At 52.8% G+C, this 17,181-nt stretch overlaps 1 protein-coding gene across 8 annotated transcripts in view; it reads right to left on the bottom strand.

The window, feature by feature from the left end:
* The window catches only part of ST3GAL1 (ST3 beta-galactoside alpha-2,3-sialyltransferase 1), a 96,562-nt gene that overhangs the window by 17,816 nt on the left and 61,565 nt on the right, over nucleotides 1-17,181 (bottom strand). Inside the window, exon 1 of one of the 8 annotated variants that reach the window (XM_021088744.1) lies at nucleotides 13,622-13,642. The exons of 5 other annotated variants lie outside the window; for them this stretch is intronic. The gene's annotated coding sequence lies outside the window, so the exon portion shown is untranslated. Of the gene's footprint in view, nucleotides 1-3,432; nucleotides 3,639-11,259; nucleotides 11,282-13,621; nucleotides 13,643-17,181 lie in introns of those variants that run through there. 2 more of the 8 variants (XM_021088741.1, XM_005662837.3) reach the window with 2 other exon arrangements.

Raw genomic sequence — 17,181 nt, 5'->3', positions numbered from 1 at the left:
ATCCCGATGCCAAGGCCAGAGACAAGTTCACTGAAACAGATGTCGGCTGAACCACGTGGACCAAACAGAACTGTGAATCAGGGTCCCTGCAGGTCCCAGCTCTGTGACACAGACGTTAATGGTCTAACTGATGCTGGAGGTGGGGTGAGAGCTGGGACGGAGGGCAAGTCTAAGCTGCAGAAGCAGGGGGGCCGTGACGCCCTCTTCCCATCCCATCTGGAAGGTCCTGGCAGCTGCATTGGCAAGACCAGCGCTCTCGTTCTCACCCCCCTGACCAGCAGGCGCTTCCAGCCTGGTATCCCTTAGCACTTTTGAAAGCCCTAGAAAAACCTGCAGTGGAAAAGCAAGCCCTCCACCTTTTCCCCAGCGCCAGGGAAGAGACAGGAACGCGAGACTTTCTGAGCTCTATGAAGCGAGGCAGCTGCAACACTCCGAGCAACGGCCCTGGCCCCCTGACATGAAACCCACGCCAAGACACCACGGGCCAGAGATCACAGGGTGCCAAGTGCGTGGTGAGGGAGGCTGGCCACGCCTCTCAAAGCAAAAAGGAAGAGGAGGGCGGGGGAGGGGACACAGCTCCCGGTCCTTTCTGCAGAGAGGCGGTCATCTCACGGCCACCATCTCATGGCCACTGATGGGAGGCCCGGAAGCCCTGTATGTGACAGTCTGACAAGGCGACCGCACAACATAGACACAGACCAGTGCTCTTTCAAGACCTCAGGAAGGAAAAACTTCCCGAAGGAGAGTCGCTCATGAAGATAAACTCCCCTGGCAATGGGGACATGGCAGCGACTACCAGCCACCGAGAAGCATTGTTTCAAATACTTGGAAAAGCAAATGCGTGAATGGGATGGGTTTGCGAATGTCGAGTGACGCCCCTGTAGCACAGTTCTTACGAAGCCGTGATGCTCTCCGGGCTCGCTGCATAGCCTCCTGCCCTAGACCTTTGGCAGAATGACCGAGCAAACACTGCAGGTTGTCAGCGGTGCCAGCACTTCTCACAAAGAGCTGCAGGACTGTCCTCCAGGGGAGCCTCATATCACCTGGGAGAAATGAGCAAGCACGCTTGTCTCCTGAAACGGGAAGAGGTTCAGAGAAGGGGAGCGACTTGTCCAAAGTCACACAGCAAGATGGTGGCAAAGCCAGCACTTTGTTCCAGGCTTCCGCCTCCTCCTCTGGCTTCCTCTGTAGACATGGCTAATTGTCCTATGTCACCCGGGACCTGCTCTCGACTTCATCATTTCCTTGTCATTTCTTAGGGTTTGAAATCTGTCATCTTTCCAGCTTCCTGAGACAGACAATACCTTGTCCACCCTCTCTTCTGCTGCACTTAACCTAAGTCATATACCAATTCATTGCACTTACCGTGTCCTTCGGTTCTAGGACTTCCGAGTAAATTTTTTAATAAGTTCTAGTTTTCAGATGAAAACCTGTACCGTGTCATCAATCTTCCAGCAATGATCTATCAGTTATTTCATTTTTATTTTATTTTATTTCATTTCTTTTATTTATTTATTTGCTTTTCAGGGCTGCGCTTGCAGCATATGGAAGTTCCCAGGTTGGGAGTCCAATCGGAGCTATAGCTGCTGGCCTATGTCACAGCCACAGCAGCTCAGGATCCGAGTTTTGTCTGTGACCTACACACCACAGCACATGACAATGCTGGATCCCCAATCCACCGAGCGAGGCCAGGGATCAAAACTGCATCCTCATGGATACTAGTCGGATTTCTTTTCCCTGCACCACAATGGGAGTGCCTTTCATCACAGTTATTTATTTATTTATTTATTGTCCTTTTTAGGGCTGCACCTGCAGCACGTGAAGATTCCCAGGCTAGGGGTCAAATCAGAGCCATAGCCGCCGGCCTGCACCACAGCCATAGCAACGCCAGATCCAAGCCGCATCTGTGACCTGCACCACAGCTCACGGCAACACCGGATCCTTAACCCACTGAGCGAGGCCAGGGATCGAACCCACAACCTCATGGATACTAGTCGGATTGGTTTCTGCTGTGCCACAATGGGAACTCCTTCACAGTTATTTTAAAGACCACATTTGGACGAGGTGCGGGTCCATTTCTGTTGTCTGTTTTCTTTCCTTATCTCTCTTTGGTCATTCGGTTCTGTCTCCCGGACTGTCTGGTAACAGTGGACACTGCATGTGCTGAAGGTGTAGCGGCTGAGGCGGAGGCTGCCCTTATTCGGGAGGGATCTTTTGCTCCTGGAGGCAGAGGGCACACAGGGACACGCGTCGTTCCGGCTGGGGACTGCGCTGACCGGGGCTGCACGCAGTTATCATGATGGCTGTTTCTGGTCTGACTTCCTTATAGGGCCTAGGTCTCCTCAAGGTTGGGCTGCCCACCAAAAGCCCCCTTCCTTGCAAGGCTTCGTGTCCAATTTCTGTCTCCCGGGCACCGTGAGACTGTCAAAAGCTCAGCCTAGTTTTGCATTTTCTCAGCTGCTGTTTGCAGCTTGTTTCCTTAGGCTCTGGTCCCAGGCAACTCAAATCCTGGCCAATGTCTTGAAAGGAAAAAGAGCTGAAGAATGAAATGACTCTTCCTGTGGTTTCTGTTGCTCCAGGTTCTGGGCCCCTTCGTTTCAGCTGACTTTAGCGGAGTCCTGAAGCCCATTTGTTGTTGTTGTTGCTGTTCTTTTCATCTTTTCTAGCACCACACCCGTGGCACATGGAAGTTCCCAGGCTAGGGGTCTAATCGGAGCTGTTGCCACCGGCCTACACCAGAGCCACAGCAACGCCAGATCCGAGCCGCGACTGCGACCTACACCACAGCTCACGGCAACGCCGGATCCTTAACCCACCGAGCGAGGCCAGGGATCAAACCTGCAACCTCATGTTCCTGGTTGGATTTGTTAACCACTGAGCCAGGATGGGAACTCCCTGAAGCCCATTTTTATTTCATCCCATTCTTATTATTTTTCATTCCCGGCCTGTGAGACCACCCAGCACTGAGCTGCTTCTCTCCCCTTGTCCTCCTGAGCCTCCTATGAGCCAGGGCACCCCTCACAGAGGAAGGCGGCAGGAAAATCAGGCTCACCCGCCTCCTTTCCCTTCTCTAGAGGATCTTTGTCCCTCAAGTCCTGGCTGCCTTGGTTGCTCTCTAATACCTTCGAAGAGATACATTTCCAAGTTCCCACTGTGGCTCAGCGGGTTGAGAACCCAACTGGTATATCCATGAGGATACAGGTTCGATCCCTGGCCTCGCTCAGTGAGTTAAAGATCCAGTGTTGCTGCAAGGTGCAGCACAGACTGCAGACGAGGCTCGGATCCTGTGTTTCTGTGGCTGTGGCGTAGGCTGGCAGGTGCAGCTCCAATTCTACCCCTAGCCTGGGAACTTCCATATGCCACGGGTATGGCCCTAAAAAGGAAAAAGGAAAAGAAAAAGAAAAAAAAAAAAGAGCTAAATTTCTACCTTACCCAGCTCTTAGAGTCCTTGGTGGGGTAAATGGTCTGACAAAAACCTCAGCCACAGCCGGAAGCGGAAGACACGGTATCTTTCCTCTGCCTCTCCATGTGCCTGGCGCCTGATGTGGCATCCTGCACATCTCAGGGGCTTGGTAAATCCAGAGAAGGGGGAGCGGCAGAGAGGCCCAGCGGTGCCAGGGTAAAGCTCCTCCCGGCAGCTGAGCGAGCAGATGGTGGGAGGGAAGGAAGCAAATCAACAGGCGGACGGTTAACAGCTGCAGCCTCTCCTCTGCCACCACCTCCCTGCCCCCGAAGAGGCCCAGCTCCATCTGCCTTCACTCTGCGTCCTCACACACCAGCTCTGGGATACACAGTGAGGCTGACTTCCCGGCTCAACTCGTCCTGAGAACATGATGAGTTATTGGGGTCACAGCATCTGTGACCCTTCTGATCACTGAAAAATGGATCCCACCACGTCTTGGCCTCTAAAGTCCTGGCTGGTCCAGGGTGGCACATGGTGGCATGAAATCAGAGCTGATGGTGAAGGGCCCCCCAAACCTTCTATCAAAGGAGAAGGATTCTGGGAAAGCGGCCAAGATGGTGGAGTGGGAAGACCTTAAATTCACCTCCTCCCAGGGGCCCAACAAAAGGACAGCTATTTACGGAGCAACGACTGAGCAGAAAAGATCTCCTACAACTAAGGACATACAGAAGGAACCACAGGAGTTCCTGTTGTGGCTCATTGGTTAACGAATCCAACTAGGAACCATGAGGTTGTAGGTTCGATCCCTGGACTCGCTCAGTGGGTTAAGGATCTGGCATTGCCGTGAGCTATGGTGTAGGTTGCAGACATGACTTGGATCCCGCCTTGCTGTGGCTGTGGTGTAGGCCACAGGCTACAGTTCCAATTCGACCCCTAGCTTAGGAACCTCCATATGCCGTGGGTGCGGCCCTAGAAAAGATGGAAAAAAAAAAAAAAGAAGAAGGAACCACAGCAAGAGGAGTAGGAGGGGCAGACTCACTAGTTTTGGGAGGCCTCAGACCAAGCAACTAACTGGGCAAGGACGAAGCCCCACCCACCAGAAAGACAACTGCTACAAACCCCCTGAGCCCACAGTGGCCTCTGGGCCCAACCTACCCACCAGAGGGCTCAAGACCAAGCCTTGCACACCAGTGCCCTGGCATTAGCCCTGGGACCAGTCTTACCCACTAGTGGGCAAACACCAGCCCCAGGAACTACTGAGCACTGGCTCTACCCACCAGCATGCCAATATACCAACTGTGAGACCCTCAGGGCCCTGCAGTCAGAGACCCCAGGACCCAGCTCTGCCCATCAACATGCTGACACTAGCCCCAGTAGGCCCTGGGCTCTAGCCCAACCCATCAGCAGGCCGACACCAACCCCAGGAAATACCTGCCTTCCCATTTGAGCCCCAGCCCAGCCCACTAGAAGACAGGCCAACACCAGCTCCAAGACACAGTGGACACCTCAGCTAGCTGCTCCAGGATGCAGCTAACTGATCTCAGCTTTGGGACATCCCAGGTCATGCAACTAGCCATGCCAGGATCTGACTCTGGCCACTAGCAGGATAACTTGAGATCCAGGAAGACTGGCCCTGCAACCATCTACCCTGGAACCCAGCTCCATCCGCCAGTGGGCCAGCACTAGCCTTAGGGGCCCCTAGGGACTCACAGCCAGGTATCTCATTACTCAACCACTCCAACCAGTGGCTGGTAACCTCTGCACAAGGCATGGCCAGGCAACCGACAAGACTGGGGGCAGCCACATCTACCAGAGAACCCAAAGTAATCAACTCACCATAACAGAAAGACCCACGGACTCTTCATAGGGGGCACCCCTAGAATATAAAGCTGTGGTGACCAGAGAGGACTGTGCTGCTGGGATACATAACATGTCTCCTACAAATGACCACTTTTCTAAGGTAGGGAAACACAACCAACCCACCAAATACGTAGAAATAAAAATAGTACATTAGGCAAAATGAGGCAACAGAGGAATATGTTCTAAACAAAGGATAATAAAAAACCCTGGAAGAAGAACTAAGTGAAGTGGAGAAAAGCAAAATCCATGTGATAAAAGATTCATGGTAATGATTATAAAGATGTTCAAAGGACCTGAGAGAAGACTGGAGGCACAAAGTGAGAAGTTACAGTTTTTTACTAAAGAGAAAATATAAAGAAGAACCAAATAGAGATAAAGAATACAACGACTGAAAATGAAATCAATAGTAGATTAGAAGATGATGTAAAGGAAAGGATCAGCAAGCTGGAAGACAGAGGAGTGGAAATCGCTGAAGTTGAACAGGAAAAATTAAAAATATACATGCTGTCTGCAAGAGACTCATCTCAGATCTAAAGACACACACAGACTGAAAGTAAGGGGATGAAAAAAGGTATTCCTTGTGATGATCGTTGTACAACTATAAATGTGATCGAGTAAGAAAAAAAGATATTCCATGCAAATGGAAATGAAAAGTATTGTAAAAAGGTTTATAATACTTTTATCAGACAAAATACTCTTTAAAACAAAGAATATAACAAGAGACAAAGAAGGATATTACATAATAATCGAAGGATCAATCTAAGAAGAGGATATAGCAAATATAAATATATATGCACCAGCATGGGTGCACCTAAATACACAAAGCAAATATTAACAGAAATAAGAGAAGGATTATGATGGTAATAGAAAATAGTGGGAGACTTCAGCATCCCACTTACATCAATGACCAGATCATCCAAAGAGAAAAACCAACAAGGAAACTGGGCTTACATGACACATTAGACCAAATGGACTGTGTATAGCTATAACATTCCATCCAAAAGTCACAGAATTTCAAGTGCACATGCAACATTCTCCACAATAGATCATCCATTAGGCCACAAAACAGGTAAATTTAAGAAAACTGAAATCATCTTTCCAACCACAATGTTATGAGACTAGAAATCAACTACAAGGAAAAAAATACAGAAAACATGAACACATGGAGGCTAAAAAATATAGTACTCAAAGAACCAATGGATCACAAGAGAAATCAATGAAGAAATAAAAAATACATGGAGACAAATGAAAATGAAAACACAATGATTCAAAATCTATGAGATGCAGCAAAAGCAGTTCAAAGAGGGAAGTTTACAGTGATAAAAGCCTAACTCAGAACTAGAAAAGTCTCAAATAAACAGCCTAAACTTAGACCTAAATGAACCAGAACTACAAGATGCATGTAAGTAATCATTATGCTGTACATCTTGAAATTATACAGAGCTGTATGTCAATTATATCTCAATAAAACTAGAAGCAAAAAATACCCCAAAGATCTCCAAGTGACCAATAAAAAATAAATTTAAAAAAGAAGAATGACTGTTTCCTGAACTGCTCTGGAGCCCTCTGGTCAATGAACAGTTGCTATCCAGATACTCTGGTTCAGTAAAGAACATGCTAGTGGATCAGGACCCATGTTAATTGGAATAAAAACAAATTTGAGCCAGGCATGCCTGGGTTCAAATCCAAACTGTCCCCACCCCCAGTTTTGTTCTCAGGGACAAGGCCCTGAATCTCTCTAATACTCGGCCTCAGAATCCACAAAGTTGGACTCATAATGCCCAAAAGGAGGGCTGCCATAGGATAACATGATTTGCACCAAAGTGACTAGCTTGGATTCAGGGCATAGGGCAGGGACATTATAAATTTCAATTCTCCTTCCTTCTTCCTAAGGCTCCTTATTTGTAAAAAGTCCAACAGAGGCCCCGGCTTGCCCTACTGGCAGGGTTGTTTAGAAGACCAAATGAAATCAAGCATGAAAGAACAAAGTGGTGGAATTAGGAAAATGATGAGTCTGACTTGTTTCATCAGTGTCTTCCATTCCTCAAGGGAAAGGACAACCAGCCCTTCTTTGCTTTCTGTTCTACTGCCCAGGACTTCTGAGAACCTACAGGGAAGGGGTCCCAGAGCAATGAATGGGCTAGAGGTGTAGGAGGTACATGTAATTCACATGGCCAAATTCTCTCTTCTAAGGGTTAACCTATGTGCATGTGAGGGCTTTTAGGCATCCCAGTACTTCTGTTGGCAGGGCTGCCATGCTATCTTGTGTCTCTTGGACTGAGGATTCTTTCCTCTGTGCTCTCTTCCCTGTACTGCAGGGGCTGGATGTCTAGAAACTACACTTCCCAGCTTCCCCTGACCACAGGCTGGATGTAATTGAGAATCAGCCAATAAAAGAAGGATAACCAGCAGGGAAGCAGGGTTGTCCTCCCTCCCGCGGTGGCAGAGGCTGCAGGGTGGTCTGAGGTTTGCACCCAGGCCCTCTACTGCCCTCCACCCCAGTCTGCAGGGTAGTCTCAGATTCCGTGCTGGCTTCCTCTAGCTTCCTGGCCCCTGGACCCCAGCCTGGAACAGCAGGACCCTGGTCACCTTTCCAATAACTCCATAAACAACCGGATTCATAATCCAGATCCTTCTGCTTGAGGCTTCTGCCTCAGTGAAGCTCCATCCATCACGTGGGGATAAGGTAGTGCCCACATCACAGGACTGGGCCAAGAAAGACCTGCATCAGTAGGTAAAGCTTGAAGAGCTGTGCCAGGCACACAGCGAGGGCTCCCCCTAGTGTTGGGTTTTATTACTGACATCCCTCCTGGGGTTTCTGTTTTCCAGCAGGGAGTGCCAGTTTACACCCCTGCCCCCTCTCTTGGGCCCCCCTTCAGGGAACAGATGTGGAGGCTGAGCTCAGGAAGGGGAAGTGATTCATCCAGTGACACACAGCAAAGTGCCGGCGCTAGGAGGGGAGCCCAACTCCAGGACAGGCTTGGCTCCTTAGAAGGAACCCACTCCATTCACTCAGCTGCCCTGGTGCGGCTGTTTCTATGCTTCCCAGGGGAAGGAGTTTGGCCGGCGTCCTTGGCTGAGACAGAATGGGGAAGGAGCCAGCAGGGGCCGAGGTGGAGAGTCCAGAATGAGTCTGGCCCCTGCGGCCAGGGGTGGGGCCTGTAGGAAAGTCCTAAAAGCACAGAGTCCTTTGCAGAGTGACCCAGGGTTGGCTGGCTGAGCTTCAAGCCCCTCGTGTAGAAAATGGGGGCCATTCCTGCCCCTGAGGGGGCCGGGAAAGCACTAATGAACCTATTAACAGGGGACACCGTCCATTCATGGGGGGCTCCCTCTTTGCCAGATCCTTCTTTAAGCACAGCACTGGATCAAACTGCCAGAGCCCATGACAATCCCAGCACTGGTACTGGGTACCATCTCCATCTTTCAGAGGCAGGAGCAGAGGCCCACCGCGGTCAACAACCTGTCCACGGGGAGCTAGGATGCTGGGCAGGGAGAGCCCAGCAGGTAGAGGATGCAAACCCTCCTTTCCCTGTTTTGTTTTCAGCCCAGCCCCACCCTCTGAGTCACACAGGAAATTGGCAGCCAGGCTCCTGTGGCCCAGCCTGGACCTGGACCAGCCTCAGCTGCAGCCAGACCCAGGCCCCTCCAGAAAACATGATTCCAGAGAAGCCCAGCCTGGACGAGGTGAGGCCTAAGATGGCCACAGCCATGGAGAGGCCCACGGGCCACGACAGTAAGTAAGTAACGCGGATATCCTGCCTGACTTTCCGGCCGATCAGCTTGTCCCACAGATGTCACATTAGAGGTTGCAATATCAGCTCCTGTCCCTGTCTAGAGGCCAGCCTTTCAGATCAGGAATTTGCCAGCCCCATCACTGCACGAGCTAATTCCTCATCATTCATCTCCGACTCTGCGTGCGCATCCATTCTCTTGGTTTTGTCTCTCTGGAGAACCCGCTGAGACGGCCTCCTGCAGTGCTAGAGTGGAGAGTAATGGGGTGCGCTGGCAAGCACCCCAAGAATATGCTCATGGCCGGAGGGCTGTGGGAGGGCCTGGTAACTAGGCAGAGATGACAAGGGCCTCCCAGCAGAGGAAGCTGCAGGCGCAAAGGCCTGTCAGGAGAGCAGGCGAGTCCAAGACGAGACAGTCAAGTGGAGCAGAAAAGCAGAGAGGAGGATGCAAGACGGGCTTGGGGGGGCGGGCAGGGGAGGTCTCGCAGCCCCGGGGCCACATAGCAGGAGCCGTGAGACCCCCCCCCCGGGCTGGAAGCAGTGGGGTTTCCCGTCAGGCTCAGGGAGATCCCCACTTGCCTGTCACACGGGTGGGTTGGAAGAAAATCAGGACTGAAAGAAGGACACTTCCTGCGGCGCCACCCCCTCCCCACCCTGCCGAATGTGCAGGGCCAGCGGCACCCCGTCCCCTCCCTGCCAGCCAGGGCGGGCCAAATGTGCGCAGCCAGGCCTGCGGGGGCTGGGGGGGCGGTGCTTGGGCAGTGAGCCGGGCACCTGGGCTTTCCCTCCAGATGTTCCCTCCACCTCTCACATCCTGCTCTGGGCCCCGGGGAGGGCCTGGGGCCTGCACCCATGGGTCCTCACACGGGCTGGCTTCCTCTGGGCTTTGGCCCATGGAGACGCCAAAGGGAGACTGGAGGGAGAGAAGGGGCTGAGGTCAGCTGCCTAGTGCCCCCCTGTGGGGCAGCCAGGAGCTGGCGACCTCTCGCCCTTGTCAAGCAGCCCTCTCCAGGCAAGGGCTCTGTCCTGCGGTCCTGGTAACATCCTGACCCTCTTCCTCTTGCCTCTTTAGCCCTAGGATTAGAAACACCCCACTGTTTTCATCTCCAGGGACCACGTCATCCTTGTGTTTCCCGCCCCAGACCACACCCCTAGGAACCACCCTCTCGGCGGACTGCCCTGCCCCCCCCCCCCCCCACTCTGAGCACAGCATCTGCATCTGTCCGGCCTGGTGCAAACCCCAGGGCCAATGCAAGTGGCATCCCCTGGAGGCTTGGTCCCCTGGGAGCCCCGCCTCCCCACCCCAACCCTCCCCAGAGAAACCAGCTGCTCTAGGAACAGCCTTGGCAGCTCAGAGGATTTGCAGGAAGAGCCGGCTCAGGCCCAATGGATCCTCCTGAGCCCCAGCTCCCCTTCTGCCTTAGGAGCTGCTCTTTCCAGAATCTTCCCAACCCTGTTCTCACTGCTGCCAGGACTCACCTATCTTGTTCCCCTCATGCCTTGAGACAGCCCATGGCAGGGATGAGATGGGGGCTCTGGGTGGGCACCACTCAGGCTCCAGGCTCGCCATATTCTAGGTTCCACTGGGGGGTGCCCTAACAAGCTCCGCCCCCAGCCTGCCACCCACTGGAGGGCAGAGGAGCCACAGGGCCAGGGCCCTGTAGCCCTTGGCTGCTCTGGAGGGTGATGAGCTTGACACACACACACACCCGGCTCCTGACCCCCGGTCTGTGCCTAATTCTCCCACACTCTCCCCCGTCCGCTCTCTGACTTCTGCTCAACTTAAAACATCCAGGCATCAGAGAGAATCCTCATTGTTTTTCCAGCAGACAGAGGCCCATAGATCATCTCTAACCAGACCCGGGGGCCTCTGGGAGTGTCTCCTTCATCCCATCTCAGGACTGACTGGCAGCCACAACAGCCAATTTATCCACCCAGTCTGCCCCGCCAGCTGTGTCAATACCTAAGGTTTTCGTGCTGGACACCTGGCAAAGCGCCCAGTTGACCTCTGGGGCAGGTACCCTTTGCTCTGCTCTGCAGGGGAGGGAGCTGGGCTCTGAGAGGCTAGGCTTTCCCAAGGCTGGGCAGCCTCATAGGATCAGCCAGGGTGTGAAAGAGACAGTGGCTGGTCCAGTGGGGGAGGTGGTATTGTCACCTCCATTTTACAGATGGGGGAGCCGAGGCCATGGACTTGGGTACCTTTCTCAAGGTCACAGGGTTAGGGAGGGCTGGAGCTGATTCCCATGCCTGCGCTCCAATGCTCACCTGGCCGAGTCTCTAAAGCCAGCCTGGCTATCCTCCATGCTCACGAAGGACCAGCATCGCCAAGGAGGGACCCCAAGGGCCCCCATGATTCAGAAGTGGCAGGGTGGTGACAACTGAAGGGAGAGGGAAGGCTCTGTGGAGGAGGAGGCCTCTGGCACTGATGGAGGAAAGCAGAGAGAGTGGGGTAAACCAGGCAGCACCTGGAAAGCACATGGCAGAGGCAGCGGTGATGGGGGCAGTTGGCACAGTCATGGAAAAGAGGGTGCCCTTTGGAGTGGCTCGGGGTGGGGGGCACCCTATAGTCATGGACGTCTTTAGGAACGAGGACTTTGGGATGGAGGCGGCGGGGAGCCAGTGATGGTTTCCGAGCTGCAGATGGTAGCCATACAATCGGTACATGGAGTCCGGACTGGGGGTAGGGGGTGCACACAGCGCCCCCTGGAGTCCGGAGAGCAGCCCCACCGCCATCCTGGTGCCTTGGGAAGCCCATTTTTGGGGGGTCCTCAGTTTCCCTACCTCTTCCAGTGCTGACTTGACTGTATGCCCATTTCCTCGACACCCCAAAAGTGCGGGCAGGCTGAAAGAACCCTCTCGAGCGCCTGCAAACCCTGGGACCTCCTGCCTGCTCCTTTGCCAGGGGGCTGGAGGGGAGAGCCCCGCTTCCGGAAGCACGTGTGGTGCCTCAGAACAGGCAGTTTGGAGATGCGCCCCGAGAAACATGATTAACCAGGATTAGGGTCATGTGAGAAGGAGCTGGATATATTTTCATATTCTGAGCTGCACAAAAGGAATTTAAATCCACAAATCTTCTTGAGTGTGTAGACCGAGGGGTGCTCAGTTCAGAGCCCAAAGACATCCACACACCATTCAAAGCATGTAATACGGTCAGGAATTTAAGGCGTCCCACTGCGTATGCACATCCAGGCCGACACTGGCCCCCAGAGAAGAGGGCTTTCCCTGACTGGGGTGGTACCGAACTCATGACAAGGGAAAGAGGATTCAGAACTATGAACCTCCGCCTCCGAGGTCTGCCCCGGGTTCTTTTCTACTTTGTTTTGTTTTTTGCTTTTTGTTTTTTTCCACTTTTTTAGGGCCGCACCTGCAGCATATGGAAGTTCCCAGGATAGGGGTTGAATCTGAGCCACATCTGCAACCTACACCACAGCTCACGGCAACACCAGATCCTTAACCCAATGAGCGAGGCCAGGGATCGGACCTGCATCCCCATGGATCCTAGTCAGGTTCTTAACCCCAATGAACCACAGTGAGAACTCCGTGCCCCTGGTTCTAAAGAGCTTTGCAGACGGGAAGGGCTGGAAAGAGGACGGGGGCTACAGTTCCAAAGCCTGACTAGCTGTGTGACCTTGGACGAGTCACCTGACCGCACTGTGCCACACCTATGCAAAATCAAACCAGTTAAGAACGCGTGCCTTAGGAGTCCCAAAGGAACGGGATGAGCCAGCAACGAGGTCTGGCCTCCACGTGGGCCAGTCGCCTCTCTGATTCCTCCTCTGAACTCATCCTACTAAGAGAAGACATATTCTGTGCCCTGACTTGGAACTAACTGCAGCTCTAAGTTCTGGTCTAAGAGTTGCTGGCTCAGTGACTCTATGAATATGCCCATTTCACAGAAGAGAAAATGGAGGCTCAGAGAGGCTAAGCACTTGGCGCAAGGCTGTGCATTTTGTAAGAGTGACGCTAAAAAGAGATGCAAGCAGTAGAGCTGCAGGGTCCCAGCTCTGAGCCTAAGTGTCTGTCCCACCGGCGGGTCCTGGCTGGAGCCCTTCACCTCTCCAGCAGGGGCATCCATGCGAGCTGAGGCCTTGTGTCCCCCACTCAGCCCTCCCACCCCCCCAAGGTGTTCACACTCACAGCAGCTACTCACCCTCTAAGCAATGAAGAAGCTTAAGTAGAGCAGGAGGGAGAAAGAGTGAGCTGTGCACACCCCCAGAATGGTGAATGCCCACGCTCTGTGGCCAGGGGTGCCCTGGGGACAGAGCTGTTCTGCCCCAGCTCTGGGGGGTTGGGGGAGTGCCTCGGGCAGGAGACGGCACCATTTGTCCTCTGCCGCCCATCAAAGGGCCTCCCACTTGGGGACACAGCACTTTCAAAGCCTCTTGTTCTGCCTAATTTTGCTTTAAAACTCACAGGCCTCCTTTCATCTTCTCCTGAAACGCCTGGTGAGAGGCGGGCTTTGAAGAGGCTGGCTGCTGTCCCGGGGTCTCAGAGGCCGGCCAGGGTGGCAAGTCCAGGCGGGTCTCTGGGTCTGGCGGAGCACACCTGGCACCAGGCAGGGTCTCCATCTCAAGAGTGCCAGCCCTCCTAGGTGGCCAGCGGGGTGACCTCACCACGCCTTCCTCACCTGTAGACAGGACGATGAAAATGCTCATCTTTGAGTGTCCTGGGCCGACACGGGGACCACAGGGGCTTGGGTAATGACAGGTCTCTCCAGATGTGCAGCACAGAGCAGGAGTCAGGGACGGTGAAAAGGAATTTGTAATTTATGACAAGACCAGGAAATTTTCCTTCACTATAGGGGCCTCCCGCTTCCATTCTAAGTGTGTATTGTGCATGTGCATTAACCAGACCTCCTTAGGAGAAAATCTTCCTTCTTAATCTTGAAAGGGCTCACGGTGACACACGACGCTGTTCTTAAGCATACATCCGCATTGTGTAAACTGTCCATAATATGTCATTTGATGCATGAAACTTACACATTTTGGGAATTCCCGTTGTGGTGCAGCGGAAACAAATTTGACTATTATTCATGAGGTTGCAGGTTCAATCCCTGGCCTCGCTCAGTGGGTTGAGGATCCGGCACTGCCGTGAGCTGTGGTGTAGGTCACAGACACGGCTCGGATCTGGCGTTGCTGTGGCTCTGGTGTAGGCCGGTGGCTACAGCTCCAATTTGACCCCCAGCCTGGGAACTTCCATACACAGTGGATTTGGCCCTAAAAAGGAAAAAAAAAAAAAAAAAAAAGAACCAAAGACCTTACACGTCTGGACCACCAACAGGCAGAACAGTCCACAGAGTTTTCTGAAAGACTATCTCCTGGGCTGTAATCCCCAGGTTGGCTGGAATACAATTTTCCATTTTGGGGAGTTCTTTTGTGGCATTGCGGGTTAAGGATCTGGCATGGTCATTGCAGCAGCTGGGCTGGATGTTGTGGTGAGGGTTTGACCCCTGGCCTGGGGAACTTCCACGTGCCAAGAGTGCGGCTGGAAAAATTTTTTTTTCCATTTCTTTCTTAGATGGACTATTGATGAATGTTTTTTCATCCACCTGGACAAAATCTGAAGGGGGCAGCCCTAGCTGTCTTCTCTCCTTCTATTCCTTTTTTTGGGCGGCGGCGGCAGGGGGGCAGCACACAGACATTCCCGGGCCAGGGATCAAACTGACGCCACAGCGGTGACAAGGCTGGATCCTTAACCCACTGAGCCACCAGGGCCTCCTTTTTTTTATTTTTTATTTTTTATTTTTTCCTGGCTCTCTTCTTTTGCTCTCTGGGATCCTGACCCTCTCACCTCCTCCTTTCTGCTCCCAATGAATGGCCAACCCTCCATCAGGGCAGAGACTGCAGGTGAATATGCTACCTGAGAGTCTGTGTGTGGGGAGAACAAGAGCTGCGTATCAAATGGTTTGGTTCTCAGTAAAGAAGAGAAATCATCTCAAACCTGGGATGAGCTGGCCTCCTCTTATTAACGCAAATCCTAAGTGCAGGACCTTCAGATCCAGCTTAGACTCATGAGGCCCCCAAAGATGCCTGGATGCTCAGCTCCTCCCCATGGTACAGGGAGATCCGCAGACTTAGTAAGTGCTTTCTGATAAGCCGTGCCCCGGTATTGGTCCCCAGAACCGTCACTCCCTTTTCGTTCCTGAGCTCAGCCTCTGAAAAGTATTGACTGAGCTGCCATCCTCCCTAAACTTCCGAAGAGTTCATCTGAGCTCAGGCTCCAGGAGTGGCGCCTCTCCCACTTTACGAAAGCCTCTCATCTCTGACCCAGGAGTCTCCTGCCTTCCGCCAGCATCCCTAAAACACTAACAGACTAGCTTATTAGCTTGTGAGCAGAATAAAACCAAATCCCAGCCTTACGCCCCTGCTGTTCTATTGCTCTATTTTATACAAAGGATTTTGTTATCAACCGGATGTCCTTGTGGATGGAGGAGCTTTCTGTCTCCTGTCCCCTCCCAGCTGGTCAACCTCACGTCTCCAGCATCACCTTCCTGGGAACCTCCCAGGGCCCCTCTCCTCCCCTTTTCTCCAAATTCATATGAGACGAGACGGTTTGGATGGAATGGACCAAATGGGACTTGACTGAGAGAGACATTAGCTCTTATAAGTAAACACAGAACGCGTTAAGCCAAGAGAACTGGGGGCAGGCACTGTGCAAAACAGACAACACAGAGGCAAACATTTCCGAATGTTTACATTTTTGTGACCTTGAGAGTGAGCTCAGCCGCAAACACTCAGTCGGACCAAATGGAGGAAGTGGGAGTTCCCGTTGCGGCTCAGCGGGTTAAGGAACCGACTTGGTCTCCTCGAGGATGTGGGTCCAATCCCTGGCCTCTCTCAGTGGGTTAAGGATCCAGCGTGGCCGCAAGCTGTGGTGGATGGAGGTCACAGATGCGCCTCGGGTCCGATGTGGTCGTGGCTGTGGCACAGACCTCAGCTGCAGCTCTGATTCGACCTCTGGCCTGGGAACTTCCATATGTCATAGGTGCGGCTGTAAAAAGAAAAAAAAAAAACATCGAGGAAATGGTCAGGTTGAGTCTGAACTGCCCTTGAGAGCACAGACGGTTTTCTATAGTTCTATGTCTCCGATGCTATGCCCTTGGCCCTGGCCCCTCCCGGCCCAGTCCATCTGTTAATGGACAGACGGACAGGTGGGTAGCCCCATGATGCCGATGGGCTTGCTGGTCGACCACCAGGCTGCCTGCTCCTTGGGGAGGAAGTAGGGAGGGCTAAGCTCTGAGCCTCATGGTGCAGGAGCTTTTTTGACCCTTTCTTCGGCGAAACTTTCAAGGAACTCACACTAACCAGGCAGAACTGCTTTTTGATTATTATTTTTCCAGCTGAATGAAAGTCTGTTCATGGAAGACTTAATAAGTCCTTCTGGGCCCCAAGGAAAGAGAAAAATTCTTCTGCTGCCGGAAATGAGTTTCTGGCTCTGCAGCCCTGGGTCTCAGATCGGGGAGGTGAGAACTATTTGAAACTCTTATCCAAATGCCTGAGGCAAGACGGCCAAGGTCACGCTCCCCTCGCTGGGCACCGTTGCTGAGAGCCCCACGTCTGCAGAATCAAAGGGAAGCTGCCAGAAGGCTCTGTCCTGGGCCTGGCTGCTGCCTGCCTTGGAGGCGAAGGCTCCTGGCATTGCAGGATCACAGAGGATCCGAGCGAGGATGGCACCTTGCTGTTTCTTTTCCAGGTGCTGAAACAGAGGTTCGCAGAGAGGATGTGAGTTGCCCAAGGTTGTAAAAGAGGAAGTCATGGCCCCGAGATGAGAAGCTGGGGTCCCTCCATCCCAAAGCGTGTCCCTTCCTGCACACCTGGCCCAGGAGCAGTTCCAGCAGGAGGTTAACAAACATTAGGACCAAGGCAGATGCCAGGATAAACTGAGCCCCAGATAGAACAGGTCTGCCCAGGATCACAGCCTGCTAGTGGCCATGCCCCCGCCCCACCCCAGACTCGGCGTACAGGAGCCTCTGCTCAGCCTGGGGTCCACGGTGCGGTGCCAACCCAATTTCTGGCTCTGTTTCTGTGGTTTTAGAACCCAGACTCCTGTCCTGCTTGGAAAGATGGGCCCACAATAGTGCTTTACAGTGCACTGGAAACTCACAGTCTTGGTTTAAACACGCATTTTGAGAGTAAATGCCAAGTAAGAATGTGAAACTATTTCAACTGTCACCCAAGAATGAACTGC

Source organism: Sus scrofa, chromosome 4, assembly GCF_000003025.6.
Source record: "Sus scrofa isolate TJ Tabasco breed Duroc chromosome 4, Sscrofa11.1, whole genome shotgun sequence".
Lineage (NCBI taxonomy): Eukaryota > Metazoa > Chordata > Mammalia > Artiodactyla > Suidae > Sus > Sus scrofa.
Note: the sequence above shows the minus strand (reverse complement) of the source record. Positions and strands in the feature narration are given on the sequence as shown.